Raw genomic sequence first — 12,643 nt, 5'->3', positions numbered from 1 at the left:
ATGTTTAAAAGCTTTTTAAAAATGCTTTAAGGGAACTAAATGAAAGTGCAAAAACTCTAGGTCTCAGGTGTGGGGGCAGGAGGGAGGAAGGAAGATATTTTCCCGGGGTGTCCGCAAGCCTCTGAAATGAGGAGAGCCAGTCATCAGCATGTCTCTGCCTACCGGAGGGCTTCCACATTTGTGGACAAGTTGCCTTGGGAAGGACATTTGTGATAAGTAAGCCCTGCCCTCTACTCCGTACATCATAGGGGGACCGCCAGCTTCTCGTCCTCTCAATGCCCACACAGCTTCCCTGCAAGTACACACTTTACTTAGCTCAAAGCTTCTAACAAAATTTCTTAGGAAAAAATATTGTTCAAGGAAACAAATTATATTCTTTCCTTGAGTCCAATTTCACCATGATCTATTAGTAGAGACTTTCTGAATAATTTTTAGTTGTGGTAAAAACCACATAAATACATCCTTTAAAATGAGTAAATGTACCTTACAGAATTGTTAACTATATGCACATTGTCATATAACAGATCTCCAGAACTTTTTCATCTTGCACGGATGAAACTCTGTATCCATCGAATACCTCATTTCCTCTACCCCCTAACCTCTGTCAAACACCATTCTTCTTGTTTCTATTAGTTTGACTATTTTGGATACTTTATAAGTGAAATTATGCAGAATTTATCTTTACTATGATTGGTTTATTTAGCATAATGTTGTCAAAGTTCTCTAACCTATGATAGGTTTTCCTTCTTTTTAAAAGTAGAATAATATTCTATTTTATATATAAAGCATATTTTCTTTATCCAGCCACTGATAGACATTTAGCTTGCTTCCACATCCTGGTTATAAATAATGTTTTAATGAACATGGGTGTACAAATATCTTTTGAGATCCAGAGTTTTTTATTATGTATATACCTACAAGTAAGATCGTTGGATTATAGGGTAATTCTAGTTTTGATTTTTTGAGGAACCTCCATATTTTTTTCCACAGTAACTGTACCGTTTTAAAAACCCACCAAGAGTGTTCCAAGGGTTTCATTTTTTCCACATTCTCCCCAGCACTTGTTATTGTTCTTCTATTTCTTCTTGTTCTTTTTTTTTTTTTTTTAAAGTAGCAATCCTAATTCACAGTGTCAAAATCACTTCTTAAAAAAAATCATTATGGGGGCACCTGTGGGGCTCAGTGGGTTAAGCCTCTGCTTTCAGCTCAGGTCATGATCTCAGGGTCCTGGGATTGAGCCCCACGTAGGGCTCTCTGCTTCCCCCTCTCTCTCTGCCTACTTGTGATCTCTGTCTGTCAAATAAATAAATAAAATTTAAAAAAATCATTATGGGGCGCCTGGGTGGCTCAGTGGGTTAAGCTAAGTGCCTTTGGCTCAGGTCATGGTCTCAGAGTCCTGGGATCGAGACCCACATCAGGCTCTCTGCTTAGCAGGGAAGCCTGCTTCCCCCTCTCTCTGCCTGCCTCTCTGCCTGCTTGTGATCTCTGTCAAATAAATAAAATCTTTAAAAAAATCATTAGAATTCTCACCTATTCACTCATTCCAGTTCATCAGTTTGGTTGCACTGAGCATGCAACTGAGCATCTAGTTAATATGTACCAGGTGCTGTCTAGCCTCAAGTAACTTATAGTCTAAATCAGCTCTGTCCAACAGAAATACACTATGAACTACATATGTAATTTTAAATGATTAAATGGCAATGTTATAAAGTGAAAAATAATACTAAAAAAATTGTAAAGTATTTTATTTAACCCAATATATCTAAAATCTTATTTCAACATATAATAAAAAAATTACTAATGTTTTATTTTGCATTCATGTTTTTGCACCAAGTCTAAAATCTGGTGTACACTTTATGCTTACAGAACATCTCAATTGAGATTAGCCACATTAAGTGCTCAATGGCCATGTGTGGTTAGTGGCTACAGTATTGGACAATGCAGGTTAAGCAGGGATAAAAACACAATTTTTGGATCCAAGAGACTGTTGATATTTGCAAGGGACATATAAAAAAGACCTTTGTGACTCCCCAAATTTGTAAAATCTGTTGTTAGAGAAGTCATTTCCCCAAAATACAATAAAATCTATAATTAGATAATACATCAATTCATTGATCTGCAAAGAAGGCTATATCTCCATTTCTGCCACAAGACACTTGGGAAATAAGCCCCAAATGAATGCTATCATGTCTTGAGCATTTTAATAGCACAGAGAAGACTTCCTAAAGTTCTGTTTGTGGCCACATTACTTTGGGAGATAAGCAAAGATGAGCAAGCATCAAGCTGCTTATGGACTTGCCATGGCATGAGTGCCATGAAAGAAAAAAAAAAAAAGTTAAATTCAGCACAACGTGACCACATGAATATCTATGTTTCACTAAATTCTGTCTCTCCAAGGAAGACAAAGTAGACGAGCCAATAAGAATTAAGATCTTCTCAAAGAAGTAGGGCCCCAAGAGTTAACAGATCAATAGAAAGTAAGTTCTGGAGGGCCCGGCTGGCTCAGTTGGTAGAGCATGTGACTCTTGATCTTGGGGTCATGAGTTCAAGCCCCATGTTGGGTGCAGAACTTATTTTAACACACACACATTCCTAATTTTGCTGTAACAAAACTGAGGGTAAGGGGATGGGTTAGTAAGAAGTGGCCTCGGTGTCTAAGACAAGTACAAGAGGGGAAAGATGTCTGCTCATAGGTGGAAATGCTGCTGAAGCTAGCACCTTCTGAAGTGACACAAAGACTACCTAATCTTCCTAGACTTTGCCAGGCTACACCTTGAAGGGGACATAGTACACTGACCTCATCCACCAAGGCCAGGTATTAGGGAGCAAAACTGTTCTCAGCCATACCCATGTGGCTGAGAGGTCATTGTCTTGGGGGGAGAACTAGGGGAATAGGGACGAGGGGTACTTCATTCAGCATTTGTACTGGGATTCCGTGGAATAATTACGCTTATTTTTCTTCTTTGCTTTTCTTACAACTTGCTATGCTGTAGCTTCAATTTTATCCACCCCTGTGGACAGACTACAGCTTGTTTTTCATTTCCTATAGCCACTGAAAAAGCCATTTGGAACACACTAGATGGTCGGTATATAAGCCAAAAATTTTTTCTAAATCTCTGAGGTTCCCAAAATGCTAAAGCAAGTCTGATTTAAACAAAGTTTGATGCTATGCTGCAAAGAAGCAGAGTTGGTCTGTCCTCAGATGCCTTAAACCTTGATACTAGATTCTCCTCCTTGGAAATATAACATAGGGAAGTATTTTCATTCCACATAGGCTGGCTTCAGCTGCACTGAACATTTGTTTTGGCCCAGAATCCTTTTCTATGAGCTTACGGAGTTAGCTGATGATACCACCAATTACATCTGAATTGTGCAAAGAATTTAAAATTCTTGAGCCAACCCTTACTCAGAGTAAAGGTAAGATAGTTACATTTACTGTATCAGTACTCTCAATCCACAAAAATATTTCAATAACTTTCTCTTGAATCACATTTTCAAGTCTGTTGTGTATCTTGTGCAGTTTTAGGTCTCAAATTCATTACCTTTCCAACTTTAGCAGATTTTTCTCTTCCATCAGTGAGCAGTTTCTCTATTAGATGGAGTACTATCTAAAACTGAGTCCAGAATCCCTTTTCCCTGTATCTGCACTGAACATATGGTGGATTCTCTTGAATTGCAGATCTGAGCCACTGCCAAATTTGTCATTTTTCTAACTTATTCAAAATTCCTATTTTCCAACTAAAAATTGTCACTATCTTAAAGCTCTTCAGCACTGCCGTGCATACCAGCATTTAGCTTTCTTTGCGAAGTGTGTCATTTCCCCCCCGTAAGAAACACACTTTTCAAGTGATGTGGGTGCAAAGTGGTACATTTGGATCATTCCAGAGTAAAATCACTCATTCCCAAACACCGGCTTGATAGCTCCACACATCACTGAACAAACGCAAATCTGTTCACATCCCAACATTCCTGAAGCTGAGATGTGTCCTATAATTGATAACCTTATTAACCATCTGGCAGTCAATTTTGTTTCTTCACAGAACATAAAATGGTAAAAGGTCTCGTGAGCGATGGCTTCTTACTTTTGATGACATAAAGAATCATTATTTAAAATTAAACCTCAGTGAAAACAGATCACTACATGCTACAAAATTTGGGGGCTATTTATGTATAACCAAAAAGGAAACTCTGAAGTCAGGGAATGGCAGGTGTTTTCTGTGATGTGGAATGAGTGCCAGGACACAAGAAGGAGCCCAGGGCTAGAGGAAAAGAGAGAGGAAGATACAGAGTTGCCTTCCTATGTGGTCTCTGGGGTGAGTTTCTAAGAATCAGTAGTGGCTGGCCAGGTGAAGGGTACAAGTGGGGGCAGCAGAGGGGGCTGTGAGCTGGATGCTGGTAATTATTCCAGACAGATTGAAAGCAATGAACACATTCTTGCACAGCAGGACTGCATGGAGTGTGCATGCCACCAACCATAAGCAGTTGTACATTCCTAAAACTTAAAGAAAGAGGAGATGTGACTGAGGAGACATAAGGACCAATCTCTGAAGCCACCTTCTGTCCCTTTCAGCATTTAGATATATTCTGTAGCCACTGGAGGGTAGACACTTAATGCTATTTATTTCACATTTACTGAGCACCTTCTATGTCCTCTCTTTGCTAGAGAGTTCACCTTTGGTTATCCACAGCAAATGTTGGAAGCCTATGGCATTTCTCCTGGATTTAGCTTCCAACTACACAATCTGAAGTACATAATTTTCTGCCAGTTCCATCTTCCCACTTTTTCAGAGATTAGCTTCATCTAGAAATATTATCAGGGTCCAATATCTTGTTTTGTCTTTGGGTTTATTTCTCTGGTGCAGTCTTAGAACTAGGGTAAGTCACAAAATTTAGGGCCTAGAGGGAGTTGAGAAACAATTGAATAAAGTCCCTTTCTTACGAAACATATAGAATTATCAGATCACTATGTTACACATCTGAAAATAATAACACTACAACAATTACACTTCAATAAAATTAAAACAGATTATTAAATAAATAAAAAATAAAATAAGTTAAATAACACAGGGACCTGTGATCCAGGGAAGTGACTAACAGGTCAGAGAGAACAGAGCCAAGTAGCTTCAGAGCCAGGGCATCAATGCAGGCTCCTGATGGCTTGCCTAGTGAGCAGAAAAAATACAAATCTGTCAGAGATTCTAGGTCCTGCATTAAAAAATAACTTAATGTTTTATATTTCTTTTGCTCCAAATCATTTTTCATCTTTTTTTCCCTATAGGTTTGTCTTTGGTCACTTTCTCTCATGTCAATAATGATTTTTATGATTTCCTGTGAAATCATAAAAATGTGTTTTAAGTATAATGTGTTTTAAGAATAAATGTTAAAATAATTTTAGTAGAAATGGTGAAAAACAATTCCTCCACATGTAATTAACTGTGTGTGTGTTAAAACTATACATACATAATTTTAAAATATATATATTTTTTAATTCTTCAAATTACATAATTGAAAAATCCCTACAGATGGTGGGAAGTTGACATAATCTTCCATCCTTTCAAAAGCTAAATACTGGTTAAAGTAATATCATTTGGGGGCACCTAACTGGCTCGGTCATAAAACATGCAACTCTTGATCTCAGGGTTGTGAGTCTGAGCCCCACACTGGGTGTAGTTTACTTAATAAAATAATATTTAAAAAGTAATGTGATTTTAACTAGCGTTTATGGGTGTTTCCCCTATCTCTCAGATATCAAATAGCTTTTCTTTTAGATTTTGAAAAAGTTAGGATTACTCGAGCATTCCATGTAACTTTATATGGATTTTATTTCTAGCTGAGTTTTGTTTCTCCTGCAAGCAACCAAATGATTTTTGACATTTCATAAATTTCATAAGTAAAACACAATCATATCCCTCAATTTTGTGAGTCAGCATATCTTATAAGAGGAAAACCGAATTTTAATTTTACTCAAGGCAATTAAAAGATGAGTTTTTGTTTAAACCCTACATGCACAAATCATTGTTTAAAATCTGCATTTTCTGCTAATGAATTGGAATCTTAGGATATTTTTATATGATCATTTTGTTTAGATTTCAGAACAGCCCAGGTACTACATATAGGCATTAATTAAGGTTAATGCTTCCCTAAACCTATCAAAATCACATTTCTAAACTAAGTATTTTTATGAGACTGACGCGCTGCCCACTGCGCTAAGAGGACCACTATAAACTAAGTATTTTTAATATCAATATAACTTACATCCCAATATAAAATAAAAGCCAGCAAACCCATGATTATGTTACTGTCTTGTGCCTCCTCCCTGTCACTTCCCTGTTTGGCCTTACTTTGTTTGCCTGTGAAACAGTAGACCAGGCTGGCTGACATCTAGGATGCCCTCGGTCACAAAAACTGTAAAGCCAATTTTTATTAATTTTAGAGACATTTATATCTAAGAGAAAGCTTTGACATAATGAACCCATCTTCCTTTTTAAAGATGAGGAATCTGGGGTTCTAAAAATGAACTACTTGTCCAAGAGCAGATTAAAGATCAAGTTCTCAACAAGGAAAGCTGGATTGAAACACTAATATTCAACTAGCAACCTGGTACTCCCCTGGGCCTCTCCCTCTATCTCAAGAGCTATTTCCTCAAAGGAAAATATTCAACACAGCATTTCATATTCTAACAATGGGGGAAAAAAAGTCAAGGTATTCTCTAAAAGGTTATCATCTTCACCATTAATACTAGCTAAAAATATTACGTCCCCACAAAAACAAACTAAAAATAAAATAAAGAACAAAAAATTAAAATGGCTCAGAAGGGGCATGGACTAGGCCTTAGTTTTCTCTTAAAGCCCTGCTTGCAAAGGACAATTGATGGTGAATTTTGTGCTAAAATCCTAGCAGCAATAACAAAGAGACTGGTATTCGAAAACAAAACACCTCAAAGAAATCCACAAGAGCAAATAACATAAAATGGTTTAAAAGACTGGGAATAGAAAAAGACTAAATAGGTTGTCTTTGCTAAAGAAAAGATTTAAAAAAAACAAACCTTGCTTATAAATTATATTCACCTTTGCTTGTATTTAGGTTGGTTTATATGATTTTCAAATGTCAATTCGAATTTAGTATATGGGTTTTAATCTCAAGTACTTATGGTGGCTTTTTCTCTAAAAGCTTGACTTCAAAAGATAAAGAAGGAATACCCTAGCCAGACAACGGTCCTAATCACCTGTAAAGAAATACTACACACTCCTCAACTGCCAGCACAGAACATTATTAAATGATAGGAATAAATGTTTTCCTTAAATTATATTTCAAAACTGCATTTTATAATTGGAAAGCTCTTACTAACCTTAAAATTTTTTATGGAAGAAAAAGCTGAAATAAGTTAACTTTATCATCTACATCATGTTGTCCAACTACAATAGCCCCTAGCCATTTTTGGCTATTAAGCACTTGAAATATGGTTAGTCTGAATTCAAATATGCTTTTAGCATATACTGGATTTTGAAGACTTTGTATACCCTCCCCAAAAGTAAAACATCTCATTGATATATCTACATTTTAGATTTATATTTTATATTTATAAAAAGTGTATTTATATCGACATATTTGTTTATATTCCTATTTTTAAACCCACTGAGCCACCCAGGCACCCCTATATTCCTATTTTTGATATATCACTATATTATATATAAACACATATTTATACATTCAATTTTATATTTATATATTTGTTTTTGTGTTTTAAATTAAAATAATATTTTGGACGTTTTGGGTTAAATAAAATATATTATCTAATGTTACTTATTCCCTTTAGGTTTTTAAATGTGCCTACTAATATTCTTTAAATTACATATGTGTCTGCCATTATTTTCACAGACAGTGTTGGTCTAAGGCATTAGGCAAATCAGCAAAGAGCTAGAAATTAATTTTATAACTCAGGTTACCAATATTCTGCACAGATTAAATACCATTAAATAGTTCTCCCTAGAATCTCTGATAATTATTCTATCAGAAATGTCATTACAAAAATAAAATTCCATATACATACATCTATATGTATATATACAAAGACTGTATATGTGTGTAAAGATATATACACAACACACATTTATAGTTTTTTTAAATGACCTACATAATGATTAAATCCACATTTTCATTATAAACTGCTTTAAGAAGGTCCAAATCTATGTGCAAAATGCACCAGTAGCTTCAAATAAGATTCATGGAAATAAGAAGTTAATAAACTATTATAAGACCATCAAAAAAAAAAAAAAAAGCCCACCAAAAGTTAAAGACTATATGTCTCTTTTTACATATATATATACACACACAGACACATACATACATACACACAAAGTATATACACATATTTACAAATGAAATACATTATATATAATTACATATAATTGTATCTATTTGTGTATGAATTATATGTATTTCACACACAAACACATGAATGGTTAATAGTATTACGGGTACAACGGAAGTGCATGAACGTATGAAATTACACATAAGCACAATGTCAACAATCAGAATAATTAGGGAGACACTAATCTGTACAAGATTCTTTAACATTAAATTTGTAAGTTGAAGCACATTATAGAGATGATCAAGTAATTTCTTATGCCTCCACGGGATCATTCAGAGCCAGGAGAGAATTTATAGATCATTTAGTCCAATCTCCTCTTTCCACAGGGAAAGAACTGAGATCCAGGACTGAAGAAAATGTCCCAAGGCACAGAGTCAGTCTTTTTCATCAGTCTTAAATTACTGAAATACAAACATACCAATAGGTAGTTTATAAAATATCTACATTCTGCACAGGTCCTGTAAACAAACCACCACGACTCCTTTCTCTGGAAAAGGCATGTAGTAAAGGACTTTCCTTGGTGAAGTTGTAGCAACTAACTCATGTTTCAGTTGGGCTGGTTTAGCAAGGAATGAAGACAGCCTGGCAGGGGAAGGAGAACTTAAAATAAAAGTCAAGCAGCAAAGGGAAGCAGACAGAAAGAAAATTCAATATTTTCATGTACCCCAACTAACACAGCCACCCTCGCCTACACCAGGTCATCTAGTTGGTGTTATTTGAGACTTAGTAAAAGACCTATTTCCCAGACCCTCTTCACTCTCTTAGGGAAGAAGCTTATAGGATTAAATAACAGGAACACCAAGAGTAAATAAGGCACAAGACTGGTTTTTGTTGTTGTTGTTGTTGTTTTGATGGGGATCAGAAAAGACAGTGCCATGGGCATATACCTGGCAGGGCAGGTAGAATAACCAGGAAGTAATCCAACGGGGTGCAGGTCCAAGTCAGGAGTGCAAGGAAGAAAAAAGCAGGAAGCAGAAAGGAGGGAGTGGTTTGGCACCAATGCAAAGTTTACCTACTTCACAATGATGCCCATGCTGCCTATGGCAACACTGAAGAGAGAGCATTAGATACAGACACTAATCCTGGCCTTCAGGGAGCAGTAGGTGGAAGCAAACTCCCCAGGATGATGACCAGTCTTCCTCCTCATTCACTGCAGGGAATCATGGCTCCTGGCATTGTGCTAGGCACCTTCTCTCAGAGCTTCCACTCTTCATGTACCTTTGCTGACTTCTTTGGAACTATCCAGCACCATGACTTATAAAAACTGTTGTTCCTTTCTTTTTGTCTGGAAGGGACAGGTCTCATCCCTTTCCCCCTTCTCATCCTGCTGGGATGACTAAAGACAGAATCAGCTAGCACTGTTGACAAGAGTGTTCCAGAAAACAATATGGAAGCTAAAGAGTTTGTATGACAGCTTCACTCTACAGCCTTTACAGTGCTTGCTGGAGCACTTTAGGAATACTCCCTCTGAGAGTCCTGATATGCCATGCTAGAGAGGCCAGAGACATTTCAGCAATAGTCAACAACCAGCAGTCTCTGCTGTACCTGCCCAATGATTTGCTCTTCAAGTTAATCAACCTCCCTCTCTGGCCTCAGCCCATGTTCTTCCACCTCTTTCTTCCCTCTAGTTACCTCCTTCTCTTCACTGAGTTCTTCTAAGCCCATACAGTCTGGTTCTCTTCTCCACTATGCCAGAGAAAGGTGAAAACCTACTGAAGTCCCCACCTTGGTTGACCTTCGACTAAGCTCCCCTTCCTTAACTCCTCAGCCAACACTCTGCACTTTTGAAACTTTTCTCATTTCGTTGTTAGCTCCTCTTTCTCTGTGCCTACATCTCACATATCAGTGATCTACAAGGTTCGGACCTTGGTTGTCTTCATTGCACTTCACTTGCCTCTCTAGGTGATTTAACTGCTGCTTCAGCCAACAGCTGTGTGCCAATGAGGCCCAGAATTAAACAGCTCTCTGGAGATCGCAGTAGGGAGTTGGAAATACAGATCCAGGGCTCTGGAGGAGTGTTTAAATTCCCATCTCTTTATTGTAATCTTCACCTGAGTGTCCCACAGACATTTCAGATTCAGCACCTCTAGAATGGAACCTATCTCTTTCCATCTGCATCCCCAAATCATTTTTCCCCCTCTGTGGCTCCTATGTTAGTCACCAGCACAAAATCCACTAAATGGTCCTAACTGGAAATTTGACTTCTCTCTCATCTTTTTACAGCCAGTCTCCAAGTTCTTTCCATTCTACCTACGAAAGAGCTATTAAATACATCTTCTCTTTTCTATGTTGACAGACAGGACTTAGTCTAGGCCTTCAGAGACAACACTATGCCTAGATCTGCCCACTCCAATCTTTCATATCATGGTCTGAACTATTACTACAATAGGCAGATCTAATCATGCTGCCCTCCCACTCCAAATGTTTTATTTGCATTCTCTTGCCCACTAGAGAAGTTCCAAACTTCTTGGCAAAAAACCCAAATGCAAAATTCAAACTTTTACAATACTGTACACAGAACTATTCCTTCTGGGCATTTCAGAATGCTAGGGCTTTCCTGAATATACTATGCCAAGGCTCTGCAAAGTTTCCTTCCCTTCAAATGCCCTCCCCTCCTTTGTCTAATCGGCCAACTTACAGCTTACTTCAAGTCTTTCTTCAATGTTACCACCTCAGTGAAGACTTTCCTAACAGAACACCTACCCTTCCACACCCAGGGACCTCCCACTCCTGTTCTCAACTACTCCCATTGCTTTCCTGTATTGAGCTAATTACATCTGTATCTCCTGCACTATGCTGCACTACGCTGCAAGTCCCTTGAGGGCAGGGACCCTAACTGGTTCATCTTTGGCTCCTTATACCAACCAAGCACAGTACCTGAAACACAGTAGGCCTTTAGTAAATATGTTCTGGACAAAAGGCAGTAATGATGCGCTACCATTCACTGAGCACTTTACAGGTGTGAAGCATGTGTCCATTACCTCATGTGCGGACACAACCACCGCAAAAGGGCTACCACCCCATTTTGGAAGCGAGAAAAAAAGGGTTAGAAAGGTTAAATGATTTGCCCAAAGTCAACATCTGGTAATTTTAGGTCTGCTTTTGTCTCCTGAACTCTTGTTTTTAACCACTCCACTCTACTCCTGAATGAAAGAGATTGGATAATAAGCTCCGTTTCTATAAACTGTTTCTAAAAAACAGTCTCTCCTAGTCCCAGGCTCAGATGCTGTGGCAATTTAGGACTAATCCTAAATCCATTACCAACATGGTTCTTGTGCACAACAAAACTTTGATGACAATGGAATTCTGGTAGCTATCAGGTTTCCCAGCTATAAGGAGAGGGAGCACCATTTATTACAATTATCTCCTTGGTCTCTGGCTTAGGATGTACTTCTCCAGAAACAGGCAGAGAAGGCTAGATTTCTCCCTAGTACCATTAGGTTTCTGACATTGGTGTCCATGCCCTATTCTGGGAACAGAGAATTGCATGTGAGAGATCGTGATGATGGCGAGTAATGGAATGGATCTTAATGTGTGCTCTTGGGGAAGTAGCTGCAACGCTCTGTAAATCTCTCCTTGTAAAAATACTCTCACCATCAGAATGACAGGACCTTTCCATTCCCAAATCTAGACTCTCAGGGTTAACAATATACCATAACCTATGTGTTCAGTGATCCATTCCAGAACACGTGTACCTCGTGCTTCCCACCCCACAGTACTGAACTCCATTCAGTTACCCTTTCTCAGGCATCCTCTTCTAATTCTACATATTTTCTGTTAAATGTATTCTAAAACTGACCTCTTTAATTTTCTCTAATTCTAATCACTTTTTACATCAGTCTTCTGTGTTCTAATACCTCCACCATCTCCACAACTATCCAGCACATAACTGAAACCAGCCTTGTGCTTGCCCTAATGAGTACATTTAATTCTCTCAACTCAAAGATGATCAAACTTGCCCTAGGTTACTCAGCTAATAAGGACATGCATGTGTGCTGGGCTCCAGACATGAAGACTGTTTGCCAGTATTTTCTTCATAACCCAGATACTGTGTTGGGAACACTCTCTCTGTACTCTTAACCTTTTTTCACCTGCCAAATTCCTATTAGTCTTTTTGAAAATTAAATTAATTAATTTTTTAAAATTAATTTTTTAAAGTTAAATAATAATGTATTATTTGTTTCAGGGTCTTTAAAGGCTTCTCTCAGGGGTCACCTCCTTCAAGAATCTTCTCAGGTTTTCTGTTTGCACTCTTTCCATCATCTGTGTGCA

The 12,643-nt window shown here is 37.7% G+C and overlaps 1 protein-coding gene across 14 annotated transcripts in view; it reads right to left on the bottom strand.

The window, feature by feature from the left end:
* The window catches only part of ICA1 (islet cell autoantigen 1), a 148,715-nt gene that overhangs the window by 131,592 nt on the left and 4,480 nt on the right, over positions 1-12,643 (bottom strand). For 2 of the 14 annotated variants that reach the window (XM_059396789.1, XM_059396790.1), the window contains exon 2: positions 5,072-5,162. The exons of the other annotated variants lie outside the window; for them this stretch is intronic. The gene's annotated coding sequence lies outside the window, so the exon portion shown is untranslated. The remainder of the gene's footprint in view (positions 1-5,071; positions 5,163-12,643) is intronic. 14 annotated transcript variants of the gene reach the window in all.

Source organism: Mustela nigripes, chromosome 4 (genome assembly GCF_022355385.1).
Source record: "Mustela nigripes isolate SB6536 chromosome 4, MUSNIG.SB6536, whole genome shotgun sequence".
In the NCBI taxonomy this organism is placed as follows: domain Eukaryota; kingdom Metazoa; phylum Chordata; class Mammalia; order Carnivora; family Mustelidae; genus Mustela; species Mustela nigripes.
This window is presented reverse-complemented; position numbering and strand designations above follow the sequence as displayed.